Source organism: Apteryx mantelli, chromosome 5 (assembly GCF_036417845.1).
Source record: "Apteryx mantelli isolate bAptMan1 chromosome 5, bAptMan1.hap1, whole genome shotgun sequence".
NCBI lineage: Eukaryota > Metazoa > Chordata > Aves > Apterygiformes > Apterygidae > Apteryx > Apteryx mantelli.
In genome coordinates, this window is record NC_089982.1 from 63,636,946 (window position 1) to 63,651,116 (window position 14,171).

Below are 14,171 nucleotides of genomic sequence, written 5' to 3' on the forward strand. Positions count from 1 at the left end.
CATATTTGTGAATTTGAAGAAGCAGATTATTTATTTATTAATTGTGAATGAGTTTCTATTTTGTTAAAAAAAAATCTTTTCTAAAATCTCTGAATTTCCCTGATCCAAGATTGGAAGAAGGAAAACACCTAAGATGTCTCAGGTGTTTCAGAAAGGATTGTTTCTGTTTTTCTTGTAAAAATGTAATATAATATAGCAGAAAGTGTAGGTTTATTCCTTTAAAATTGTGTAATGACCTTCTCAGGTGGTAGATGTTGTATTTGACATCTTCTCAGGTCTTCATTATTGATCAGAAACTTTTAATGATTGGACAGCTCTTTCCTGGTGACTGAAATTTTCAGTGAGTCTTCTGCATGACAGTAAGTTTCTCATGGTACCCCAATATGTGATGTGGTCCTTGTAACATATCTTTAGCCTGTACGTTTACAGGCAAGTGTTGAGCCTCTGGTTTGGTGACAAAGATGTTTGGTCCTGTTATTTGACAGGGACCGTTGTTACACTACTGTCCAGTTCTCTGAATATATTTTAATTATTTTACCTCTGAAACACAGACATGGATCCATTGTCTTAGGTAGTCTGTTGTCTGTTGTGCTTAGACAGTTTTTCTTGGCTTCTGCATAAACTTCATACGCTTGCTGGCAAATATTTTGCCCGTTGTGAAACAGAAGCTGGACACTCACTTTTTTATGTTATTCTTTTAATCTTTATCAATAGTAATAGAACAGGTCAAGACTTTCTCCTGTACCGAAGAAAAGAAGATGACATAGGGGCCTCCCTTGCTTTTCTTTGCCACCTTAGTTCTTTCAGTCTGCAGAGGAGACAATTCTGAATCACAGAGGAGGCTGATATGCAAGGTCTGAATTGCTTGTCCATCTCACAAAAGGCTGAGGAAAACCATTTTCAAGGCTATGCAACTCTTTTCAGTTACAATCTTAAAGTGGTCTGTCCTTCCAAACTGAAGTGGAATAGACAAGGGAAATAAGGGAACACTCCTGGGATATGATATCCTTCATATAAAGCTGTTCAAAACAATAGAAAGCAATCATTTTTTCTTAGTAATTTGTAATACAATAAAAGATATGGAATGCACCTCATTGTTCACAGCCAGTGGATACTTAGTACGGAATATCACTGGATTTAAGTATTTTAGAAGACAGTGTTCACACTTATATGTCATGCACAATGACAACCTAATGGCAGAGTAACTACTATTACAATTTATTACGTATCTATAGAAATACCATATCTTTCCTGCAGAGATAATGAAAAAGAAGATCTGAATGTATCTGTGTTCCTGCTCCATTTTTTTCATTTTCCTTTAAGTACAAATTTTTTTGCAATTTTAAATTCTATTCAGTGACCTCTAACCTCATCTGTTTTCAAGGGCACTTCAATTTGAGAGCAGCAGTAACAGCCACAGGAATAGCAGAAGTAGCAGCAGCAGGGATTCTGCCTGTGTAGCTATGAGAAGTATTTCAGCAATGAAAGGGATAATTGTAGCTCCCTGCCTCTGCTGTAATTGAAAATCTAGTATAGTGCCTTTTCCATTTAACTTTACTGCTTGAGTTCAAATCATTGTACAGGAGGGAAAGCAACACTAGCATAATGTCTCTAATGTTGGTTTCCTGTCCATTCGCCAGTTTGAAACCTAGCATTAAAGTTAAACGGAAGAACAATTAGAAATATTCAATTATTGAAGAGCAAAAGAAGCATAATTATAAATTTCAACAATGAAAAAATACTGCTTGCCAAACATTTACTTACTAGTCTGTCTATCAGATTATCTCCAAGGAACTGGAAAATGAGTAACTTGTCAACCCAACAATCAAGTAATTTATGCTGAATTACAATGGAAAACTTCTTCCACTATAATATTTACAAAAATATGTAAACAAAATGGCTAAAGCTGTTCCATCAACTGGCAAAGTGCAACCTTACATCTGCAAAGTGCTGAGTACTCTCACTTCCTGCTTCGGACATTGCACAGTACTCTTCTGTGGTAATAATTGTTCTTACACAACACATAATTACTCTTAGCTTGCTTCTGGTAACCCGGTAACTGAGTTTCTACAACAGCATACATATTAACAGAAAGACAGTAAGTTTAATCCTTCTTAAAGCATTTGAAATATATTTTCATTATTTACAGTCACTTTTATCATTTTGTATAAAGAACGATTCTGAAAATATGTACAAATTACATATTTGAACAGTGTACTCTCCTCATAAGCTGCAGACCCAGAACAGCCAGTGTTCCATTCACCATGAAAGGGAATCAGTTGGCTTCTGTTTTCAGAGTAAAACCAGTGTAGATACTCTGCAGTGATGAACCCAGTAAAGTTTGGTTTTGTCCTTATATGTACCTTTTTTGGTGTCTTTCAGCTAATATTAATAGAGCTACTATGAATTTACTTCCTGGAAAATTAGACCAAACATTGGTTTAATATTTAATACATGGGAATAGAGAGAGATACTCAATATTTTGCAGCAGCAGGGAAATAAAGGCAGGGAAAGAATCTTCAAGGGCATGTAATAAAAAGGAGCTGTCTGTCAAGAATCATCACTCATTCTCATCTGCCCTTCTGTAAAATAGCAAGCCTCTTTTTTTGCTTTTGTATTTTTTATTAGCTAATTTTTTCAAGGGTGGACATTTCTAGTATGTGTACATGATTTAAGGAGATGGTGACTTTCAATTAGACTTCCCATTCTGAATCAATTAAAGGTTTTTTGAAGCATCCATACATATCTAATCCATGTCCTATGATGAGTCAGGCGTTCTATGCTAGTGTTAAGAAATGTCGTGGAACACAGATGATGTGAAGACAAAGGGGCAAAATGAATGAAGGTTTCAGTGTAGCATATCATGGAGAACTCCATGACTAGGTTAAAATTTTGGGGGTTTCATCATTACTTGGATTAATTAGTTTAGTCAAAGCTAGAGCTGTAGATTTTTTTCAAGTATAAACAGAACTGGGAAATAGCCAATATTAACAAATAACTGTATGAGTGCAAACTGAACTGCATAACATAAGCCCTTGCCCAATATGTTCATTTGTACTGATTCTTGAGAACACTTCTAAAATGTACACCTCTCACACCCCATATGCTTGTAGTACTGGTATTTCCCTCACTGGTTTTCAGATTTAAAAAATGAAAGAACAATTGGACTGTGCACTTAAGTAAGGTGGCAGAAATAAGGGAACAGTGAGGAAAGGTGAATGAGATATCTGAGCATAAACACAGTAAAAAAAAGCACTGAAAAGATGTACTTCTTAACTTAGCTACTCCTAGATGTAGCTGTTGAACAGATGAAGACATTGAAAGTTTGAAGGAACTGTGAAAAGTATTTCAGAGATTATCAGGTGAGTGAAATCACTTGACAATTTAAAGAATAGTTAACCAACATAATTCATTTACCATATTTTCAGTTACCCAATGAGACTGTGTTTGGCTATGTTTAACATTTTAGTCACTTGGTATTTATCCTGCAACAAAATGTTTTTATACAGACCATTTTGCCTGTGTTCACAGCCTTCAACAAATAGTTCCAGTTAAATAATCCATTCTACCTGGATTATAATCTGATGTGGATCAATTGCTGAAAACATTCATGGGTCACTACATAACATCACAAGCAACGGCATCTGTCACAGAACAACTACTTCATAACTTTACTTAGCAGAGCACACAGAATTTCAAATTATTAGGCAAATATGCACAGTTGATTCCTAGTCAAGACTTTTGGCTAATGGTGATAAAAAAGTATGTGATGGTTAAAAACTTCATGGTTGTAATTGCATTTTATATATACTTATTCAGCTCTTATTAGGGTAAGAAAACCAGTAAAGAATGACATCAAAAGTCTGATACTGATTTCCATCCTATGGCATCAGAAAGAACTAGTGCTCAGTTGCCAAAGATCATAAAAATGGGATGAGGCTTTTGACACACCGTGCAATTTCTATGCTAAACATCTTAGAAACCTAGTTTAATGAATTTCACAGATTTGGCAAGCAGTTTTAATACTGAAGAATCTATGATATATAATTGTTTCAAATGCTTTCTGTGCAGGCCAAAGAGAATAATTTCCATTATCATTGGAAGGTAACATCCGGGCTCTACTGTGTTGCACATTAGATGATATTTTCTGCAGTGAACTTGCTAAAGACAGATAGAGACAAATACTAAAGTTTGGTAGCTTTATCTGTTGCTTTGGCTGCAGTCCAATAAATGCAAGTGAGAAAGATTTAAGTTTTCTGTAAACTGTGTTTTGTTTAGGAAAGATCTAGAGCCTCTAAGTGGTTTGTACAATTGTATAACTATCTGGAATCTATAAAATTGAAAACTTGGATAAGATTTTTTTGAAAAAGTTTCAGTCAGTTTCAGTTTTCCTCAGTGCTACCAGTTTTGTTAAGTCTGGCAAAATTAGTGATTGATGACTATATAGTTAAAAATGGGAACCTAGAATATGGTTGCACACGAGACGAATCAGAATATCCTTAGTACTAAATAGCCAGTAGAGATGAACAAATAGTAGAAGCATTTCCCAGGCATTTATTAGAATTTGAACCTTTAGTGGGGAACCTTTAGTTTTCCTTCCACATTGGAATGTTAAACCTCTATTAATGTGGGAAGCAATTTGAAATTCAAATGATTAATGAAATTATGGAATTATCATTATTAAATAGGAAAAGAATTTCATATTAAATTGAAAAGGAATATTAATTGAAAAGGAAAGTCTTGCATATATACTGAGCACAGCATTTGCATATCAGATTAACTGAGAAGTTTGATATTAAGCTAGCTGTGATGCATACATGGATTTTTTTCCTGACAGGCGAAACAGAAACAAATTTTCCACCATCGTAAGTGTCATATCCATTTTTCATTGCAAAGAATTGATGTTCTAGGTTCTTGGTAATATTCCATGAAAGTTGTGGAAGATTTTATCAAAAAACTTTTTTGATGAAATAGTCCTTCATACATGTAGAGATCTGAAGAAAATATAGTTAATATCAATAAGGAGTACAAGGAGAGAGTGAAGAAACGGTGTCATTCACACTTAGGACAAATCACATCTTTTGTATATGTATCAATCCTGCCATTATCAAGGAGGAGAGAACCCTGTTTTCTAGGACAGACTGGGGAGAATGGAATAGTGTTTGGGATTACGGTTATGTGCACATTCTGCACATGGGTACATGGCAGGATTGGCATATCCACACACTGAACAGAGGGTGGGCTTATTCCAAGATGTGAGCTAAATTACAGATTGGTTACTGTTTTAAATAAGTGAGTTTATTTTTTTCTATCACTTTAACTTTTGGATGTACAGTTTCAGTTTTGATGGGAGGTGCGCAGTTAAAATGCGAGTAATAGAAGGTTTACATAAGGTATGAAGGTCAAAAATCTTTATGCTGAATGGATACAAAATTATGCTCTTCCTAATGGAACAGCCTTTACAGCTGAAATTGGTTCAGCTTCATGACATTCTATGAGGCATCAGTACCTGTCATAGTCGACACAGCAGGATATTTTATGCTTGTGTAACGTAAATTACTCTGCAAATATGTGGGTATAAAGAGTTGTAAAATTTTATGAATGAGGAATTAGAAATTCAATTAAAGAATATTGTGACCATAAAGTATAACAATATTATATCTAGGGGAAAAACTCTAAACAAATTAACTGAGAAGAATTATGGCTTTGAGAATGATTTTATTTGTTCAGAAGAAAATCATTCCTATAAATAAAAGCCAGTACTATCTGATCAGGCAATTCACATATACTGTAAATTGTGAATACAATTTAAATTTGATTTTCACAGATGTGCATTGGCAGGGTTCTTCTGTCTCTCTTGGTATAATCAAGGTGAACTGTAAGGCTACTTTACCTTCTTTCAGTTCATAAGGATTATGTCTTCAGTTATGGGAGATGATGCAGCATGTGCCAGAATTATTGTACGGTATTTGTCCGTAAGAAGTAGTAGTTCCAGTGACTGGTAATTCTGCCAGGTATTCTCTGAGGTGATTAATTGTTACTCCTTATTTCAGTAAGTGACTAATTTATGTTGTCAGAGATTTACTGCCTGCAGTTTGGCATGTGGCAAAGTGATTCCCAACTGTACTCTCCGAGTTACTTCAACTGCAGCAAGGCTGGAGTAATTATAGTGTGGTGTTAGTGGAATGTCAATGGAAGCTGTAAAGATAAACCCGGAGACATGTGGAGGGCTTTCTTCTCTTCTTGAATGTAAATGATACTGCTTGCTACCCTTGGTTCTATCTGCCAAGAAATACTGATAAACTGAATATAAATTAAAGGTTTAACTTATCTGAGTTTTGATTAACATTCAGTATTTACTTTGAAACATAGAATTTTACATAATTTATCAGCTTGTTAGAAGAACAGACTATCAGGGGCATGTTATAATTTAGATAACTGTGATATAGATAGGAAGGAAAACCTAGGACCATGAATTGTTGCTCATACCTTTTCAACTTGAGATTGGAATAGAATGATGTTAGTGTAAGATATGAAAGAGAGAAATTTCCTGTTCCCATCCCTATGTTCAGTTTTTCCTATTGTGCTAATACACGAATATTGAAGGAGTGAATACTAAACACCAACTTCTGGTTTTCCAGCCAATAGACAGTAGCTCAGCTAGTTCATATACCCACTTTTGTGCCATACAACCCTAGGTTGTTCCTTGAATCACTGCTTCGGAGACACACATAGTATGATATCATTTTTTACCCTTTTCAATAAATTCGTCATGTTTCCAAGTGATTTCTCTGTAGCCATGAGGGACAGACTCTTTTTTAGTGGATAAAAGGTGGAAAAAAGGTGTGTGGGAATGAATGTCATGCTTTTGGCTAGTAGGAGCATCTATGATAGATTTTCCTTGAAGTTCAGTTCTACACTTAAACACATTACATTACATTACAACATTAAATACCTACCACCATTGTCCAGAACCATCTACAAATACATGCAGTGTCTCTACTTTGAGATTGAATAGATAATCTTCACACAGCCAAGCTTGAAACTAATCCTAAACTGTGCCACTGAAGTAATTGTGACAGTGAACTTTCAGTTTTAATGCCTCAAGAGATTTCTTTACTAAACTTTGTAATAAATTGCCAGCCTTGTTTATGGATCAGGCTGGGGATTTTCATGTTGGTACAAGGTTAAGCAAATCTCTATGTTTTTGATATTTTTAATTTACATCTTTAATGAGCTGTAGCATCACCAGGAATTCTAGTTTGGTTCCTCTACATTTGAGTACAAAGGACCTGAGTTTGCTTGCAGTCATCTCATATGTGAAGAAAATACTGAAACATAAGACTTTAAGAGGCAAAAGTCATATAGCTTTCTTGTTTACTGTGAACTTATTTCATTGCACACAGATAGGGCATTTTCCATAAGCTTCCATACAACAATGCAAGTGGCATTTTTCGAGCATAGCGGCTTCATGTTGAAGGACTTTGTGTTGCAGGATTTCATACTGAAAAACTAAATTTTTAGGCTTATAGAATAATGTGTCTCTTTGCAACCAGTGAGTACTGAAATGATTAAATAGGACTTTTTTAACCTCAAACACTGGTTTATAATTCACTGAGCACTAATAAGATTATGCTACAAATAGTTATTTTTTTTCACTGTATGAATATAAGTAGAATCTTATTTGAATACAAAGCTGGTGTTTTCTGCTGAAAACCTTTGTGAAGATCAGTGCAAATACTTAATGGTAAAATAACTTTTAATATGATTCTTCTAAAATCATTATAGATCAGAGAGGATAATGTGTTAATAGTGATGTAACTATTAGCAGATGGAGTGCTTTGATGAACAACAGCAAGAAGGATAGCAAACAAGAATACCAAACTAGTGTGAAGAACAAATGGTGCTGTCTTAAATTACTCATTCAGCTTTTCCAGGACATTTCTATGTCAATTTTTTAGGTTTTAGAACTTGTTTTCCCTGCAGACTAATTTTTCATTTATCGTTTTTTTCTTTATGCTTATTTATAGTCCCCTGAGGTTTTGTTTTGGTTTTTTTTTTTTTTTTTTTAGTACTGACATTAGATAGAAATGAACCAAGCTGGAATCACTAAAGACTGGAAGAAAAATAAAGGAGAATACCAAAACATCTTTTGAAGACATATGGCAGTGTGCAAATTGATGTCTTTGTGAATGCCAGCACCCTCGCGTGCTTCAAAGTAGTGTAAAGGAAACAGGACCTGGTTATGACATTCAGTTAAAGTGACAATGAGACACCAATGCTTTAAAGCCATGACAAGAACAAATGTAGTTCTATAGTGTACCTGTCTCCAGTAGCAGTAGCAAAATATCAGTGTGACTACAAACAATATTTGAGATCCTAACAAGAAACAATGTATTTTTAGAAAGAATTGTATAATTTATTCATGGAACAGGCTTTGCTGTCCCATGAGGTACTTTACTGGCCTATTTCCTATGTTTTTAAATAGTAATATAATCATTATAATAGCTGTAGCTGCACTGCATGTCTGAGTCAGGGTCTGAAGGAAGAATTTCAGTGCAATGTATTATCTGACCTAATGCCATTCTTAAAAAGTTACCTCTAACATGAATATTTCTGTTACACGAGTAAAATATGTCTGATTTAGTGATGCAGTGACAAATACTGAAATAAAAAAATTTGTCGCCCTGGCCTTTAGTGTTTTTATTTGATTTTGTCTTTGCAATTGAAGGCGCTATCTACAAAATAGACATAGAAAATTTTATATTTAGTCACAGATGAAATATTTAATAAAAGTCTTCAATATTTGGCCAGGGAGATTTCACCTAAGAATCTCAAAATATTTTTCAATTTTTAATTATATCACATAGGATCCCTTTAAAAGTGGTCACTAGGTTTCTGAGAGAGTGAATATTATAAAGGTAAAAACTCACAAGGCATTCATATATAAAATATACAGATGGTTGTTTTAATTATGAATTATTTAGAGAAATTTCCTAACAAATTGCTATTACTTAATGGACTCTTCATAATAATATTCTACATGAAAAACAAAACCAATAATCATACATGGGGAGAATAAATAAAATTGTTTACAAATCTTTCACAGAGATTCATTATTCAGATTTTTTTCCAAAATGCTGGATAGCTGTGTCTGGTTATTTCCGTGTTTTAACTTGGTTTAAATAAAATCATACTTAGAAATTGTATAAATTGATGTTGTTGATGGTTAGTGCAATACAAAATACTTGTACAGAATAACCTTTCCTAGGTTTGACTGAATACACCTCTTACTGATTTTTATAAGAACCTTGGAATCGTTTTGGTTTCCTTGCTCTATCTTAAAGTCCGCTCTCTGCTATTTGATTAATAAGATTTTGGGGGGTATAATGAGTAGTGAAATTTTTGGAGTTTTGAGACCAGTTATTGTACATTATTGTACAATATTGCACTCTGTCTGCTAATAGAATTTTTCTCCTTGGTGTTCAAATTGCCACTATGGAACAGTATAATTTTGTGAGACTTTCTTGTTGATCATACTCCTACTGAGCTTTAGTGGCTTAATTATGCACCTAAGTATGTCAATGACTTATTAAAAAAAAATTAATATGTCATACATCTCTGAAGTATCTACATTCCACAGTAAGTACTGAAGTAATTTCATCCCTAGGAAGACACCTTAATTTATAGTTGCTGGAGAAAGTGGTGGGGTCCATGCAGAGATTTACCCTATTCTAGGATGGGATGAATTATTCCCCAGAGTGGTCTGTTTTTTTATCTGCAAGGGGACCTAGACAAACAACATACACTAGACTTTTAATTTTCTTATATATATTTTGCCATGATCTTGGATGCTTTCCATTTAAGTCAGTTCATATGTAAGTTTGCTATATAAGGCATGGGATGATGATACTGGGGGAAAAAAACCCAAACCAAAAGTAATTATATGAAGCTTTTGTTCTGTTTATCTGGTGTCGCTCTGCTGCATAGTCAAAGTTAAGCAAACACTGAAATGCTGTTAAGAGTCTAATAACTGCTTTCACTGTGACTGTGCTGAAACTTCAAAATGAAAAAGGCAACCTAAACTGAAACCTGTACTCCTCATTACCTGTGAGAAATGCGCATGTTGCAACATAAAACAGAATAATGTCTACACTGTATCAGCTGTTTTCTATGTGAGAAGAACATAGTACAGTTTGATGCATATTCCATGTTTGTTTAACACATTTCTCTTTCTTGGTACCATTTGTACTGTATTAGAACTGGTGGTGATGTATGCTATTCTGTTGCCTTCTGGGAGTGGGTAGGTGTTTTGACCTTAGAGCATGATGAAATTACTAAGCTTTACCTTCTGCATCCTCTGGGGACTCAAATGTTGCAGCACCATGAAATGAAGCTGCCAAGAATTCAGATTTATGAAACCTGTTGTAATGTATAGAGCAGATAAACTAATATTTTAGAGTGCTGTGTTTGTAAACTGATTTCTGTGTCCTTGTACTTAAAACAAAGACAATAACTAAAAAAGTGCAATACTCATTTGCTTGCTTGTTTGTTTGGAACTATCCTGATTCTGTAAAAAGATCTAAGTATTCTTTACCACCTTTTAGAAACATAAGCATAAAACCAGGATATTCTAGAAAATCTTTTTCCTGGTAGTAAAAGCATACAGTACTCTAAAAGTGAAAAGTAAATGCAGAACTGTTTACCCCAGCAGATTCATGCCAGTACCTGTCAGTGAGAGAGAGAGAAGGGCCTTGTAACATATGCTGGCAAGTGGAGGCAAGGAAGGGTTGGCCCTCCACCATATCCCTGCTGGCTGCCTCCATTCTGATATATGAGTGTTGCCTCTACTTGGGAACCCTTGTCTGACCTGAGGTCTAGTGCAAGCCCTTCAGAAAAGATAAGGGTTTAGAGGCAAAACCATTTGCTCAAATTCTACCCAGTCTTTATAGAAACATATCTTCATATCAAAAAAGCAAGTGCACGGCACCTCTAGAAAGTTACTTCCTGTAACGAAGATACCACTAAACTCAGCATGAATTTCTTCTGCTGGATGAAAGGTGCCCTTCAATATAGAATGTGTAGCACAAATTCTTGTTAATATAGAAATGATACTGTAAGATGCAATAGTAGATACTGTAAGATGCAATAGTACATTCTTCATACTAACTATAGTTAGTTGCATTTCTAGTGTTTCTTTTTGCTTAGCAATGGGACTTGCACATTATTATAAGTGCATCTCTATACCCATATACAGAGAGTAGTAAAACCATAACAAGATAGGACATGCTTAAGCATCAACTCTTTAATGTAAATACTTAGAGTTAAGAAAAATATGGTCGCCAAATCTTGCTAAACTGGATTTGATTGTTGTTGTCAGCTGTACTCACTACATTTTTTACACATAGTGAAATCTGAAATTTCCCACCCTTCCTGAAATAACCAGGGAGAAAAGGAGTAACAAAAGCATTTTCTGCACACATTAGCAAGGTACACAAAAACAATATTTGCAGAAATAGGTTCACTGAAAGAAATTTGAAACTGGAGATAGCAGGGGACTTTCTAGATGAGTTTTGAGAGGCTGATCCATGCTGGGGGAGTGCAGAATAGAGGAAGGATGATAATCTGAAAAAAGATTTCAGACTGCTGTAGAAAAGAAAGAGGGAGAAATTAGATGGATTTTAGTGGGCACTCTTTTCCATACCATATGGTCCAATGCAGCAAAAGTGTGATTGCCTGCTGATTTTAGGTATGCGACTAGAAACACTAAATAGTAGTGGTGTTTGAGAACTGATAGGCATCAGCACAAGTTTCAGTAAGTGAGTCTCAGATCTCACTAAGGCTGATGCCATTAAGGAATTTTAAAACTGCCTGTGGCATTTTCAAATCAATCTGTCAGTTTGTAGGTAGCAATGTAAAGACTGCCCAGCAAGCACAATACCTGTAAGATAGGGGCAGCTAGTGACAGCTCTGCTGGTGCATTCTGAGCAATGCAAAAGTCCTGCTATGAGGAAAGAATTACAATAAGTGAGTCCCTGTTCCCAAGAGCTTGTACCGTGCTTGCAAGGATGAGGAAAAGCCAATGCGCTGTTTGAACAAGGAATAATATATTATAAAATCATGTGCATGAAAAATAGCCCTGCATACAGATCATCCTAACTTACTAAACCATTCATCTTTCAATAACCTTTTGTTTCTGTTTTTTTTTATAGGATCTGAATCTAAGGGAAGAACAGAAATATAAATCTAACATACCTATTTTCTTCACTAAGGCAAAATTTTTTGTTAATTGTACAGAGAAAAACAACAACATTTCAGAACAAGCTTAAATTATTCCTACAGGATATGATCCATCACTGAAATCTCTCCTGTTTGTGCAAAGCAATGTATCAGTGCAGCTGAACAGGTAACTGTTTGCAATTGGTCTTATGATAATGTACTCTGAAAGAATATTATAAGACAGACATTGGTGTATTTCCTAATGTAAAACCTAAAGCATTTCCTTTCACAAGTCCTGTATTAAAACAAATATTCACAACTTAAATAATGTTTTATGAAATCTTGCTAGTCATACTTAGCAAAACTGTGGTTAATGAGATCTTCTAATTCAAGTCTTACTGCCTATTTTTCCACCATTGGCTTCTAATGCTACTGAAACTGCAGAGCTCAAGTTGGCAGAAATCAAGCTACAGAAAAATAGTATTTTGCTTTACGTACTACCTTAGATTATTTGCTTCCCCTTGTGTCAATATCTGTGCAAACAGTCCAACCAGACTAAAGGCAAGAAGAAGCATTTACATGTAAGCAGAGTAGTGTCAACTGATCGCTTTGGTTTGATAGTTCCTGAACACACCATTTGAAGAAACATTAGAAAATAACATTGAATAGATTAGCATTAAAACTGGTGAAGGAAAAAATACCTTATAGGAAAAAGCACTGGCACTAAATTCCACCTGTTTAACTGGGATAAAACTCAGGTGGGGTCAAGAGAAGAATGGGTTAATAGACCAGAAAATGATTAATGGAAAAGCATGTGTATGCTGTGCTAATTAATCAACATTTTTGTTTCCTTATTGATTTTTCACTTAAGCTTTTGGGCATGTGTTAAAAAGCCCTACTGCTGTTCGGATACCTGCGTGCATGCAAGTCTGCTTGCACTTTACTGAAATCCTATGTGCTTAAATGCTTGCAGTGATGTTTAAGATTATATTCCTTTTTATGTTATATATGTCTCACTATCCCTCAAATTCTTGGTAATTTTTTTTATATTATATTATTCTTTGTTACCTGTAAGTTAAAAATTCTGGACAATCCCTTGATGCTTTTTGAATGTTTGACTCTGTTTCCTTTTCCGTTCTCTGCAGCTTGTTCAAATTCAATTCAAGGTTGATTTTGACGACCTAGACTTCTTCCTATCCAGGGTACAAGGACTTCACAGAACTTTATCCTTAAAACTCACCTTCCTTTTGATCATGTGTCCAATAAATATCTCCAGATAAATTCCAGAGTGACTACTAAAACAAGAGATCTACTCTAAATGGAAAGTAATAATGAGCAAGGGCTCTCTTAGATCCTGGACCATAAATTTCTCCTCCAATTTTTCACAATTTGCAATATACTGTAACCATATCCAGCTCGATTGTTACCCTCAGTTTCAAAGTAAATTGCATCCTGTGCTGTTACATGAATATAGCTGTTATGACAGCTCAGCACATAGTTTTTATAGCAGAGCAGAAAATGAAAGGTAAAAATTAGAAGGAAGTTACAGAAGTAAAGAGGTTACATTGAAATTTAAAGCTTTTGTCAAATGTAATTCTTTCCACAATCTTTTATATAAATCATTCTCCTATAAACCACATGTTTTTGAAGAACATAAGGTTTGGTTCTGTAAAATCAAAAAATATATATATTTTCTTAGTTGCTGCCAATATCCCCTTGGAATTCTTTAATAGTTCAGTAAAAGCTGAGAGATATGTTTTAGGGCTTTACAATGGTTAATTACAATCATATATTTCTACTGGTACATTTTATTTTTGTTCTTTTATTAGGAAAAGCTGTTTTTGAATAACAACTATTTGCATTAAATAAGCAAGATTTTTTTTCTTTTCAGTTATGTTTACTAGAAATTTCTGCTTGTCTAGAAATTTGCATAAAAATAGCCTGCATCCTGA